Source organism: Adiantum capillus-veneris, chromosome 22, assembly GCF_014529385.1.
Source record: "Adiantum capillus-veneris isolate H3 chromosome 22, ASM1452938v2, whole genome shotgun sequence".
Classification (NCBI taxonomy): Eukaryota; Viridiplantae; Streptophyta; class Polypodiopsida; order Polypodiales; family Pteridaceae; genus Adiantum; species Adiantum capillus-veneris.
In genome coordinates this window covers 49874824-49886702 of record NC_140952.1, presented here as the reverse complement: position 1 = coordinate 49886702, position 11879 = coordinate 49874824, and positions in this window count along the sequence as shown.

Below are 11879 nucleotides of genomic sequence, written 5' to 3'. Positions count from 1 at the left end.
ACTATGCAGTCCTTGTGAAAGAATAGCTAACTTGATCAAAATTGATACAGGAGTCAGGTTGCAGACAAGGAATTGGCAGCTTGACGGAAGTGCAATCAAGTAAGTGGAAGAAATTGACAACAAGTCAATCTGACGGTAAGTACTCTATCCAGGGCTTCACAAGTCTTTATTAACCTTGGATTTGGTCATATACTAGGAAATCAAGGCATATTTGGAGAAACCTCCAGTAGAGTATCCACCAAAGAAAGTGTGAATCAAGGCAATCCCTTGCACACTATCCTTGAGGAAGTCTCAAACACTTTTTTGGATTCAACATTTGAAATGTCTTCGTATTCGACTCACTCAGAAATCAGAACAACAGTGCGCTATAAGCATATACTCTCTTTTTATAAGACTAATCACCATGGAGCTTAGGTTTACCTGGATCCTAACGAAGAGTATGCTATTCGCATTGATGACCTTGGTATTGAGTTTGAAGAGGAAATCAAGGCAAAAAAACAAGGAAAAATATACATGGATAGAAATGGAACACAGTATTTATAAGTTGAAAAGCCTAACGTGATAGACAAATGGGGGTTAGAAGTAAATACCATAATTCCACATATGGCAGCAAAAGAAGGACCACCTACTTTAGAATTTGAGGGATACGATCAAGTTGATTTGAAGCCTTTGAAACGGATTAGTACGGATAATCCTAGGATCGGAGTCTATTCTTGGAAGGATAGAAACGTCAAAGATCTTATATGGACTTTGCATGCCAAATTAGGACAACTAACACCCATGAAGATCATTTGTCTCTTTAAGATCAAAGATAAGGGTTTAACAGGTCTGCAGACCTACTGGTTTAGGGATTGCTATAACAATAACTTTGTTATGATGACTCTTGAGCAGGTGGAACAAACCAAATACCAAGAGTACTCCATAAGGGATTGGATATTGGGCCAAGGACCTGGGCCAAGGACCAAAAACTATTCCAAAAGAAGAACACCGTGAGAGATCCTCTGAGAGTAATGTTAAGAAACCATAAACCATGTCATCATGAAGAAAATTGGGTGACACTAAGGCCAGTCCAGGGCTGCATGAGTCACTATTTTCAACAGACTGGTTTGAAGGACTCGGAACAAGATCAACTGATAGGAGACAGGGAGTTTTGAACCAAATAGACGTGTCAGACCAGCTAATTTTCAGAAATGGGTCAAAAAATATAGTGGATCTGGGGATCCATATGACCACTTAGCAAGCTTTAAACAAATGCTAAGAGCAGAACGCATATTTGATTTCCATACTCAATTCGAGGGGTTTGAAATGACATTAGAAGGAAAAGCATTGACATGGTTCCAAAACATTCCACCAAGGTCAATTATGGAATTGAATACATAAGCTCAAGGATTTGTAGCTTCTTGTTCTAAAACAGGGATCAAACACAATACTGTAGCTCCAATCGATAGCTTTAAATAGAAACAAGGTGAATCTATTAGGGTTTGTGCAACTCGAATGAAGAAATACATTCCAAGATGCCCAGAGCTCGAGATACCTACAGAAGAAAGACTAGTATCATTGTTTCTAAAGGGACTGCTAGAAGAGTGTGTGTCTGATGCTATTGAATTAGGAGACAATTGTGATATTTTCAATGAAGAAGATGTCCCTAAGGATAACCAAAGCAAGAAAACAACATCCACCAAACCAACACAAGTAGGAACGGCTGCTGCAGCACCGCTTTCAGCCATACAAGACATGCTCAAAAGGATGAATGATATGATGAATAACATGAAAAAAACACCTATGAGGGGACCAAGACAAGGGATACCTCAACAAGGTCAACCAATTAGGCCGCAAAAATGGTGTGCAATTGAGGGTAAATGGACCAACCTTGAGACCAATGAATGCTATTACTGAACAAAGTATGATGGGAATGTTCTATATGTGCTTATGAGGCCACAAGGACAACCCATGTATAGATATCAGCCTAGTATGGCCCAAGCTCAAAGACCACCGATGGGTATGGAAAGACCTCAACCCATATTGGGTCAACAACCTCCATATCACGGACATAATGCAGTGGTTGTAAAGTACATGCATCCAGAGGAATTCATAGATGAACAAGCACTAGTGCCTATTACACCCTATGATGAGTCTGGTCCATCTACAGTAATCATTAGGAAAAGTTTGGACTCAAAAATGGGCCTTGTAAGAATTGTTGATGTGGCATAGCTTTCAAAAAGTGGGGATCGATAAATTTTTTGCAAATAAGATCCAGACTTGTCGGAGGTTGGATATTTAGAATCTAATCTTCAAATGCTATCTATTGATATATAACATGCATGTATCGGACATTTCCTTCATGTAGATCTAGAAAAAGGTGATTTTAGATTACCGTAACGGTAACAAAACCTGGTTGATTGAAAAAAATGGCATAACTTTCATAGAAGTCATCCAAAATTTTCGGACCTTGGCTCTTTAGAATCCATTTTTCAAGAACTTTCGAATGATAGGTCATATCATGGGGTTCTAAGCAATATTTAGAGGGGTCTACCGGGTTGCTTTCTTTTGTACAAATTTGATGATGTGGCACTCTTAAAAGGTCCAAAATGAGTTCAAAATTTTCCTAATGGGTAGAAGGAGACTGGTATATTTCACATCCACCACCATTGGAAGAACCCGTGACTTATGCTACACCAGAGCTTGCACCAATGTATTATGTTGCTAATCAAGGTGTTAGACCTACTATTGTAAGACCCATGATTAAGCGAAGAACTGGAAATTGTCATAATTGTGGTGTAGATGATCATTTGAAGAATGAATTCCCAGAGCGTGACAAGAACCTCAAACTACTTGAAGCCTATTGCATATAATGTTGCAAAAAGGGATGACACTTCCCAAAAGATTGTCCAAAAAATCCTTTAAACAAGCGTAAAGTAGTAGTGAACGTAGTCCAAGAGATACCTAGTAGCTCATCTGAGAGCGAACCAATTATTTCAATCAAGTTAATCACCCAGATCCCAGGCTAAGAAAAAGAAACATAACTCCTTTGATGATTCAAAAAATACAGAAATTCCTCTCAAAAGACCAAGAGAAGCAAAAAGAAAAGGTATGAGATGAGGAAATAGAAATAAAGGGCTGAAATCAAGGAGAAAGCAAAGAAGCTGTTCCAGGAAAAGATGAAAGAAACTGGAAGCAAAATCAAAGAAACCACCATGAAATTTGGAGGATCAATTTTGGTAGACAAATTTTTTGAGCCAATTAATGCATCCTTGGAAGCTTACCAAGCAGGATAGAAAGGAGGCCAAAACATGGAAATCAAATGGAAGCAACTAAGCTTGAAGATTATCAAAATTTGGTAAGAATCACTCAAGAGATGCTAGAAAAAGAAAACCCAAGCTCGAAAGTATGGCAAAACCTGAGGAGCTTGTGGAAGGAGACAATAAAGAAAAATCCAAAGTGGTGGTAGAGCCCCACCTTGAAACAAAAGAGCCAGAACTTATAGTGTCGGACAGCAAAGATGCCTTAGACGGAATTCCATTCGTAGAAGAAGACTGACCAGGACACTTATGGAAAAAAATTAGAGAGATTAAGGATGGGAGCTTAACTCTGAAGTCAGCTCCTAAAGAGGAAGTTTGGTTAGACAACCTACCTCCTGATATGGACATGGATGTACAATCCTTGTATGGGGATTGTGGATCTGAAGCTTCAAGAATGTCTAAACCATTGACCTTGAAAACATTACCCTCCTACTTGGGAGATAATGAAGATGAATCCATAGTGTGTAAATCCACTCATGTAAAAAGAGTTGACAAACCCTAGAAGTAGAGAACATCCATTCAATCATGTCTACACCCATCTAGTGCACTCTTACTTTAGGAGAACTATTAAAACTCAGACCATATTTATGGAATGATCTACAGAAAACTCTAGCGAAGGTGGGGATAACAGGACTAATTGTAAAATTTTTGGGAAAATTGAAAAATGAAATGGATAACAAAGAGATTAGATTTGTTCCAATGAACAAAGTGAGAGAATACTACGAAGGGGAAGAAGGAAACACCAGACTTCCAGTGCAATATAATGATATAGAAACCATGGCAATACTAGATAGTGGATCAGACATAGCCATAGCCATGAAAGTAGTATGGGAATCCTGGGGACAACCCGCCATTAGACAAACTCAAATGAAATTGCAATTGGTTGATGGACATATTGAAAGACCCTTAGGACTGCTTGAAAAAGTGATAGATAATTCCTGTGGGATTGAATATCAACACATCTTTGCCATAGTAGACTTTGGGGAAAAACTCAATTATGATATCATATTGGTAAGACCTTTCATGCGTCAAGTACAACTAATCCAAGATTGGGAAAACAATTATTAGTACTTGAAATAAGTGGGATCAATAACAAGGGTTAATCTAAAAGATCACACTTATTGAGAAGTCATGAAAATGCCCATATAAGAATTCGATTCAGTCTCTTTGGCTGAAACTAAGCTTCCATCTTGATTGAACAAAGACACTCCTATTTGGATGTGCGGAGCTTCAAAAAACGGGAGCTTAAAATGGGAAGAATGTATCTTAGAAAGGGATTGCACACACGAAGCCTATGTACCTGAACCCTTTCTAGAGCATTTGTTTGAACCATTTGAGTGGACCCAAATCTTAGCAGCAATGGATGTATGTGTAAAAACATCTATGCCTACTCAATTTTGTAATGAGGATGGCTATGAAATAATTCCCATCCAAATGATCTCAACCCTTCACATTGAAGATGAACTTCCAAAATCCAAGGACTTGAGAAAGCTCAACATGTCTTTTCAAAACTTTATTATGATGCAACAGACGAGTTAGAAGAATATTAGCTACCTCAGATGATCTGGGGCCAGAAAAAGAACTTGTGAGACCTAAATTGCTCATGAAAGGAGGGGTGGAAAAGTTTTTTTGGCTTTCCAAACCAGAAACCGAGAAGATAGAAATGGTATAGATGAAAAAGAGACAGGATAAACTTGAAAGCTAGACCTATGCCACCGGTCTCCAGTCGAACACAGTTCCTGAGAGATAGATGCACATGATAGATATCCTTTAAAAAAAGAACATGAAATGACAAAAACATCGAGGAAAACGAGAAAGGAAACTCAAGCAAAACCTAAAAACCAGCACAAGGATTCAACCATGACACGAGTTGAACAAAAAAAAGAAATATCAAGAGTTGAAAAAATCTCTAAAGGAGATATATACGATTGAAATGGAAACCACTAAAGAGGATGGTAAATATGTAATGAGTGTTCCATCCCATTACAAGAAATATACTCTCTAAAATCAAAAAATCATAGTCAAACAACCTGTTAGAGAACTACGAAAACAGGGCGAGTCCTACAAGGGGCCTGAAAACGCAAAAGATATAGATCTAGCGGAACCAGGAGAAGAGCCTAGGCAAGCCTACATTGCAAATGACCTTACAGAAGAAGAATAAGAGCTTTTGTTAAGCTTACTGAAAGATACCAAGATATCTTTTCTTGGTATTATAAGGATCTCAAGGGAGTTGATCCAGAAATCTGTCAGTATACCATACCCATGAGAGATGATGCTAAACCAAGTAGACAAAGTCCATACACATATAATGAAAAATTTTCCAGGAAGATCAAAGAAGAGATTAAGAAACTAAAGGAAGCCGAATTTAGTTATGAAATTGAGCACACAGATTGGGTGTCTCCAATTGTGGTAGTACCCAAGAAGAATCGAAAATTATGAGTGTGTGTCAACCTCAAGAAAGTGAATGCAGCTACCATTAGAGACAACTTTTCTCTTCCAATCATTGAGCATGTTTTAGAACGAGTTTAGGTAAATAAGCTTACAGCTTTTTAGATGGATTTTTGGGATACAATCAAATTTTAGTTGACCCCAAGGACCAACATAAAACTGCCTTTGCAAGGGAATGGGGTATTTTTGCCTATCGGGTTATGCCTTTTGGGTTAACTAATGCTCTTGCCACCTTTCAAAGACTGATGAGCCATGCTTTTAAAGAATACCTTAGAAATTTCTTGGAAGTATTTATGGATGAACTATACGTACATTCATCAATCCGGTCTGATCACTTTGAACACCTCAAAAAGGTATTCAAAAAATGTAGACTTTATAGGATTTTCTTAAATCCTAAAAAGTGCACATTCACAGGTAGACAAGGAAATATTTTTGGACATATAGTATCTAAAAGTGGCATAGCTATTGATATGGATAAAATTCATGTTATTGTTGCTGATTTTCCTAGACCGACAACAATCAAAGGGGTTCAAGACTTCATGGGACATTGTGGATATTACAAACGGTTCATTTACATGTACGCTATAATTGCAAAACTCATGTATAGCTTGATTACACACTTTGAATGGACTGATGAGTGTGAAGAATCCTTCATGAAGCTTAAGCAAGCTCTCACCTCAGCTCCCATATTGAAAGCACCAGAATGGAATAAGATATTCCACATACATGTAGATGCTTCCAATTTTGCCATCGGGTGTATACTAGCTCAACCAGGAGATGAAAAAGTTGATTTTCCTATTTCTTATGCTAGCTGACAGTTGAACATGGCGGAAAATAATTATACCACCACCAAAAGGGAAGGATTAGGAATGATCTATGCCGTAAAAAAGTATAGACATTACCTATTAGCAAACAAATTTGTATTCTTTGTGGACCACCAAGCCTTATTGTACTTGATCAACAAGCCATGCAACACAAGAAGAATAGTGAGATGGTCCATCATTCTTCTGGATTTGATTTCATTGTAGTTGTAAAAAAGGGCACTAATCAAGAGCAGATCATTTGTCGGGGATTGTTTCAGGAGAACCACCGAAGGAAGTGGACGATGATCTACCAGACACATATCTGTTCTCCATCGAAATGATACCTCGATGGTCAGAAAAAATGGTATCATTGATGACCATAGCTCAAGTGGATTCACAAATACCACGTCCTATTACAATCGGATTAATTGAGCAATCGGCTATGTATCAATTACTAGCTGGTAGGCTATACAAAAGAAATTGAGATGGAATATAGTTGTTGTGCATTAATCCTGAGGAGAAAACCCAATACCTAATTCAAGCACATATGACCATAGTAGGACTTCACTTTGCGAAAGACCAAACTATGCAAAGGATTTTGAGACTTGGAGTATTTTGGCCAACTATGAGGAGGAATGTTCATTCTTTTGTGAAAGATTGTCCAATGTCAAAAACAAACACCCATACCTCATGTAACATTGTTCCAAATGTCACCTTTTCCTAAGTGGAGTAACTATCTAGCTACTTACTTATCGAGCCGAACATTTCCTGAGGATATGAGTAAACGCCATCAAAGAGAAATTCAAACTGAAGCTAGAGATTATGCTCTTATTGGAAACCAATTGTATCAGAGAGGTAAGGATCAACATCTGTGTCTTTGTGCAAATGAAGACAAATATATTCCCATTATTGAACAAGCACATCTTGGATTAGCTGAAGGTCATTTTTCTAGTGAGCCCACCGTAAGAGAAATCTTAATGGCAGACATATGGTGGCCAACACTTTTTGCGGATGCTGAAGAATATGTTAGAAGCATGATGCTTGTCAATGAGAAAAAATGCCAACCTGTGTATATAGCATGCCCTTAAGACCAATGATGGGGGCATTAGGAGATTTCGGAGTTCTTTTGGTGGGCCTTTTGGTAGAGAGAGGAAAATAAGCTCCTCCAATGAGAGAAGAGCCTGCGTTACGTAGAAAAATAGATTGATATTAACAAAAATATAAAAGGTGTCCCTCTCCTCATTTAATAATCTAGTGGTCCTTGAAGACGATCACTCTCTTTCATTTAATGCGAGCACCTTTTTCAGAAGGTAGATGAGGTGCATTTGATATGGCTTACGTCATCACTAGAACTCAAAAAGTTACAAAACTATCAAGTGGTGGAAGATTTTGAAACTTTTGATACTGTCAATGCGTCCGGAACGCCCAAATAACATAGAAATGAATGTCCAATTGCCTGGCTCCGACATCCAAAGAGGCAAAGAATGTCAAAAACCCCTAAAAGAACATTTTACTAACGGCGCGCGAGGGGCGCGCCGTTAGTAAAAAGCCCCTTTTTTCCTCTTTTAAGGATCTTTTTGAGAGGAAAATGTCAAAAAATCTCTAAAAAAGCCTCCATCTATCACATAGGTTTTTTCTTCATCATCTAAGCCTTAGAGATCATAATTTCGGGTCTATAAAAGTGAGAACGCACACCCATTGTTACAATTCTACAAAGTGCATTTTGATTACACACACACACAGACAAACAAATATAACATACACACAAACACACAGAGACACAAATATAACATACACACACACACTCACAAACACACACACACACATATATAACATACACACACACACAGAGCCTCTCTCTCTCTCTCTCTCTCTCTCTCTCTCTCTCTCTCTCTACTAAAGGCGCGCGTAGAGAGGCACAACCGGTGTGCATGTCTCTATGCGCGCCTTTAGTATTGTGCATCCACCAGTGTATGTGTTTCTGTGTGTATGTGTGAGTGTTATAGAGAGAGGAAGTAAGGTGGGGGAAAGAGAGAGAGAGAGAGTCTTTCTGTTACATTATACTAACAGCGCGAGGAGGTGTTTTTTGAGGTCAAAACATGCTCCACGCGCGTTGTTAGTAATGGGAGTCTCTCACTCTCTCTCTCTTTAAATATGCTAAGCTATAGAAAGGAGAGGGAGAGGGAGAGAGAGAGAGAGAGAGAGAGAGAGAGAGAGAGAGAGAGAGAGAGAGAGAGCATGGTGCAAAAGTGCAATAGAGAAACATGGGTAGGCTTTCTTGAAAGATAATTGTCCAAAAATCACTAAAAGGAGATTTGTACTAACGGCACGCAGAGGGGCATTCTAGCATTTTAGAATGCCTCCTCGCGCGCCTTAAGTAAAAAGCCCATTTTTTGGGGTTTTTTGACATTTTTTGCCTCTCCGGATGTCGGAATGAGACAAGTAGACATTCGTTTTTAGGGTACTTTGGCGTTCCGGACGCATTGGTGGTGTCAAAAGCCTCAAAATCTATCACTATTTGATAGTTTGTGACTTTTCAACTTTCAGTGATGACGTAAGCTGCATTAAATGCGCCGCACCTGCCTCCTGAAAAAGATGCTCGCATTAAATAAAAAAGTGACCGTTTTCAAGGAGGATTGGGAATATAAATCTACTTTTTAAAGTGTGTGTTTGTCCTTTGGACGTACTCACAAGGTGCAAGTGCATTTTAAAAAAAGTTTCTAGAGAGAGAAATACAATTTCTTACAAGGCCCTCCAAATGACCTCCGAACTTTTCTAATGCTAGAGCTTTCGCAAAATGGGATACACATTTTGTTGGGCCAATACAGCCACCTACTTACAGAACCCAAGCTCAATATATCATTGTAGCTACGGACTATTTGACCAAGTGGGCCGAGGCTAAAGCAACACAAAAGAATGATGCCAAAAACACTACAGCATTCTTATATGAGTATGTGTTTACAAGATATGGAATACTAATAGAAATAGTCAGTGATAGGGGAAGTCGTTTCCTCAATGAGTCAATCAAGTATCTGGTTAATGAATTTATGGTCATCCATAACAAATCAGCTCTCTATCATCCACAAGCAAATGGACAAGCTGAGCATACGAATAAAAATATTAGCTCGGTATTGACTAAAGTGGTTAGTTCAAGAAGGACAGATTAGGAAATGAATCTCCATGCTGCCGTATGGGCTTATCGAGTTTCATTCAAAACAGCTTTAAATGCTACACCCTTTAACCTTGTTTATATTCTTGATGCCATACTGCCAATAGAATTTTTATTACCGATACTAATGGTAGCTAAGGATCTTGAGTGGACTGGACATGAATTGTCAGAGAGACTTGAAGATTTAGAAAAGCTAGTTGAGCAAAGGCTAACTATTGTAGCTCACATCTATGCACAAAAGAGAGAGAAAAAATAATTTTTTGATTCCCGTCTAATTACAAAAATATTCAAAAAAGGGGACTTAGTTTTAGTCTATTCCCTTAACACTAGGTTGGTAACCTAACAGGACATAAAAGTGTCCTTTCAGGGTTTTGAAAAAAACCTCCAAAACCATAGTAGATCCACTCATTTTGTAAAATCCTTTCATGAGGTTATAGTTCAAGGCCTACTACACATGTAAAAAATAAGAAACTTGTAAAATTTCTCATCTTTTGGTCACACCAAGCCTCCAAAGTTGATGGACCAGTACATTTTCATCAAAACAGTCATTTCTTACGTTTTGTTGCATAAAAATAAGATTAGAGATTTTTGTAGGACTTGAGATAAATTCCCTAGTTAACTTCAATGGGTTGGTGATCAGAACATATGATTGCTTCTCACTCACTTTTTTTTGTTTTGCCAAAAGAAATAGGTACAAAAAAGTTGAATTTTCACCATTCTGCAAACCTATCATCAAAGTTTTTATAGCCACGGTCAATACAAATAATATATGCATGTTTTCTTAGTTTTCTATTGTCCTTTAGGTTCATAAGGAGCCATGGAGCATGTCAAAAGAATAATACATGTCTTACCAAGGGGAATCTTGGGGTCAAAGATGAAATGCTAAACACAGCAAACATGAAAAAACTGGGTTCAACATTATGAGTTGTAGAATCCCATAGAAACTATTGAATATCTAGTCAAATTTAATCCTTATGACTAGATATGGTTACTACCTACAAAATGTATGTAGTTGTCACAAGAAACTAGCAATATTGAAAAAGCTATACTTGATATACTAGAATGTTTCGTTTTCTTCTATAATTGAAAAAATCAACCATCGTTGTCTACTATGCAAAATAGGGTATTAGGTGCCCCAAAACTCAAGGAATATTAGCTTTATGTTACAATATGTGACATAGAAAATCAAAACTGCATTTGGATATCATGAAAGCCACCAAAAAAATCATAGAAGAGCTAAAATTGGCTAAAAAACAGGATTTGACAATTTTTGTAATCTGGTCATAACTTACAACTTTAACATTTATTTCTCCCTAGAAGCATCAAGACATGTTGAGAACTACTAAAGATAGTTCTCTAGAATTATAGAACTCACAAACATGAATTCTAGAGTGGTATAGTTGCAAAAGGTTGAAAAAAGCCAAAAACAGGACCCGTTTTTTCACACAGTTTAGGTTGTGAAATGTTGTGCAAGGACAAGGTTAAAGATGGAATTGATATTCCAAAAAAATGTGGAGTTTTTTTCAGCTCATGAGACAACTTTCTAGATAGATAGAACCTCAAAATCCATTTTGAAACTTTTGACATAATTCAAGGAAAATGGTCACTTAACAGGACATAAAAGTGTCCCAAGACATAAAAGTGTCCCATTACCAACCTAGTGTTAAGAAACACATTACCAAGTTTAAGAAAAAGGGAAACAAACCGTTTATCATTGAAGAAGTATCTCCAAGTGGAGCAGTTAAGTTGTCCACCCTAGATGGTGAACCAATGGCCGATTGGATTAGTGGATGCCGTTTAAAGAAGTACAATTTGACACTAACCAATGAATTTCTAGAAAGGATGCATGCAGCTAAGCAAACAAATATAAAACGATAGCAGGTTATTGATGAAGCCCAAGAGAAAGCTCAGCTTCGAGTACTCAAAAGGAAAGCTACTCTCAAAAAGCAACAAATACCTATTCCCATCAACACTCTGGAAATAGATGACCGACAATGGGATGCAACAAGAACCCAACACCAACATTGGGAGTAGTCAACTTAAATGTGATAGTACATGGATGTTCATGCCCTCATCAGTTTGTATGCTTACCAGATGAAAACATGAATGAGACAATGATTCTTGGAATTCCATGGATGCGAACTTACAAGGCAGTACCAG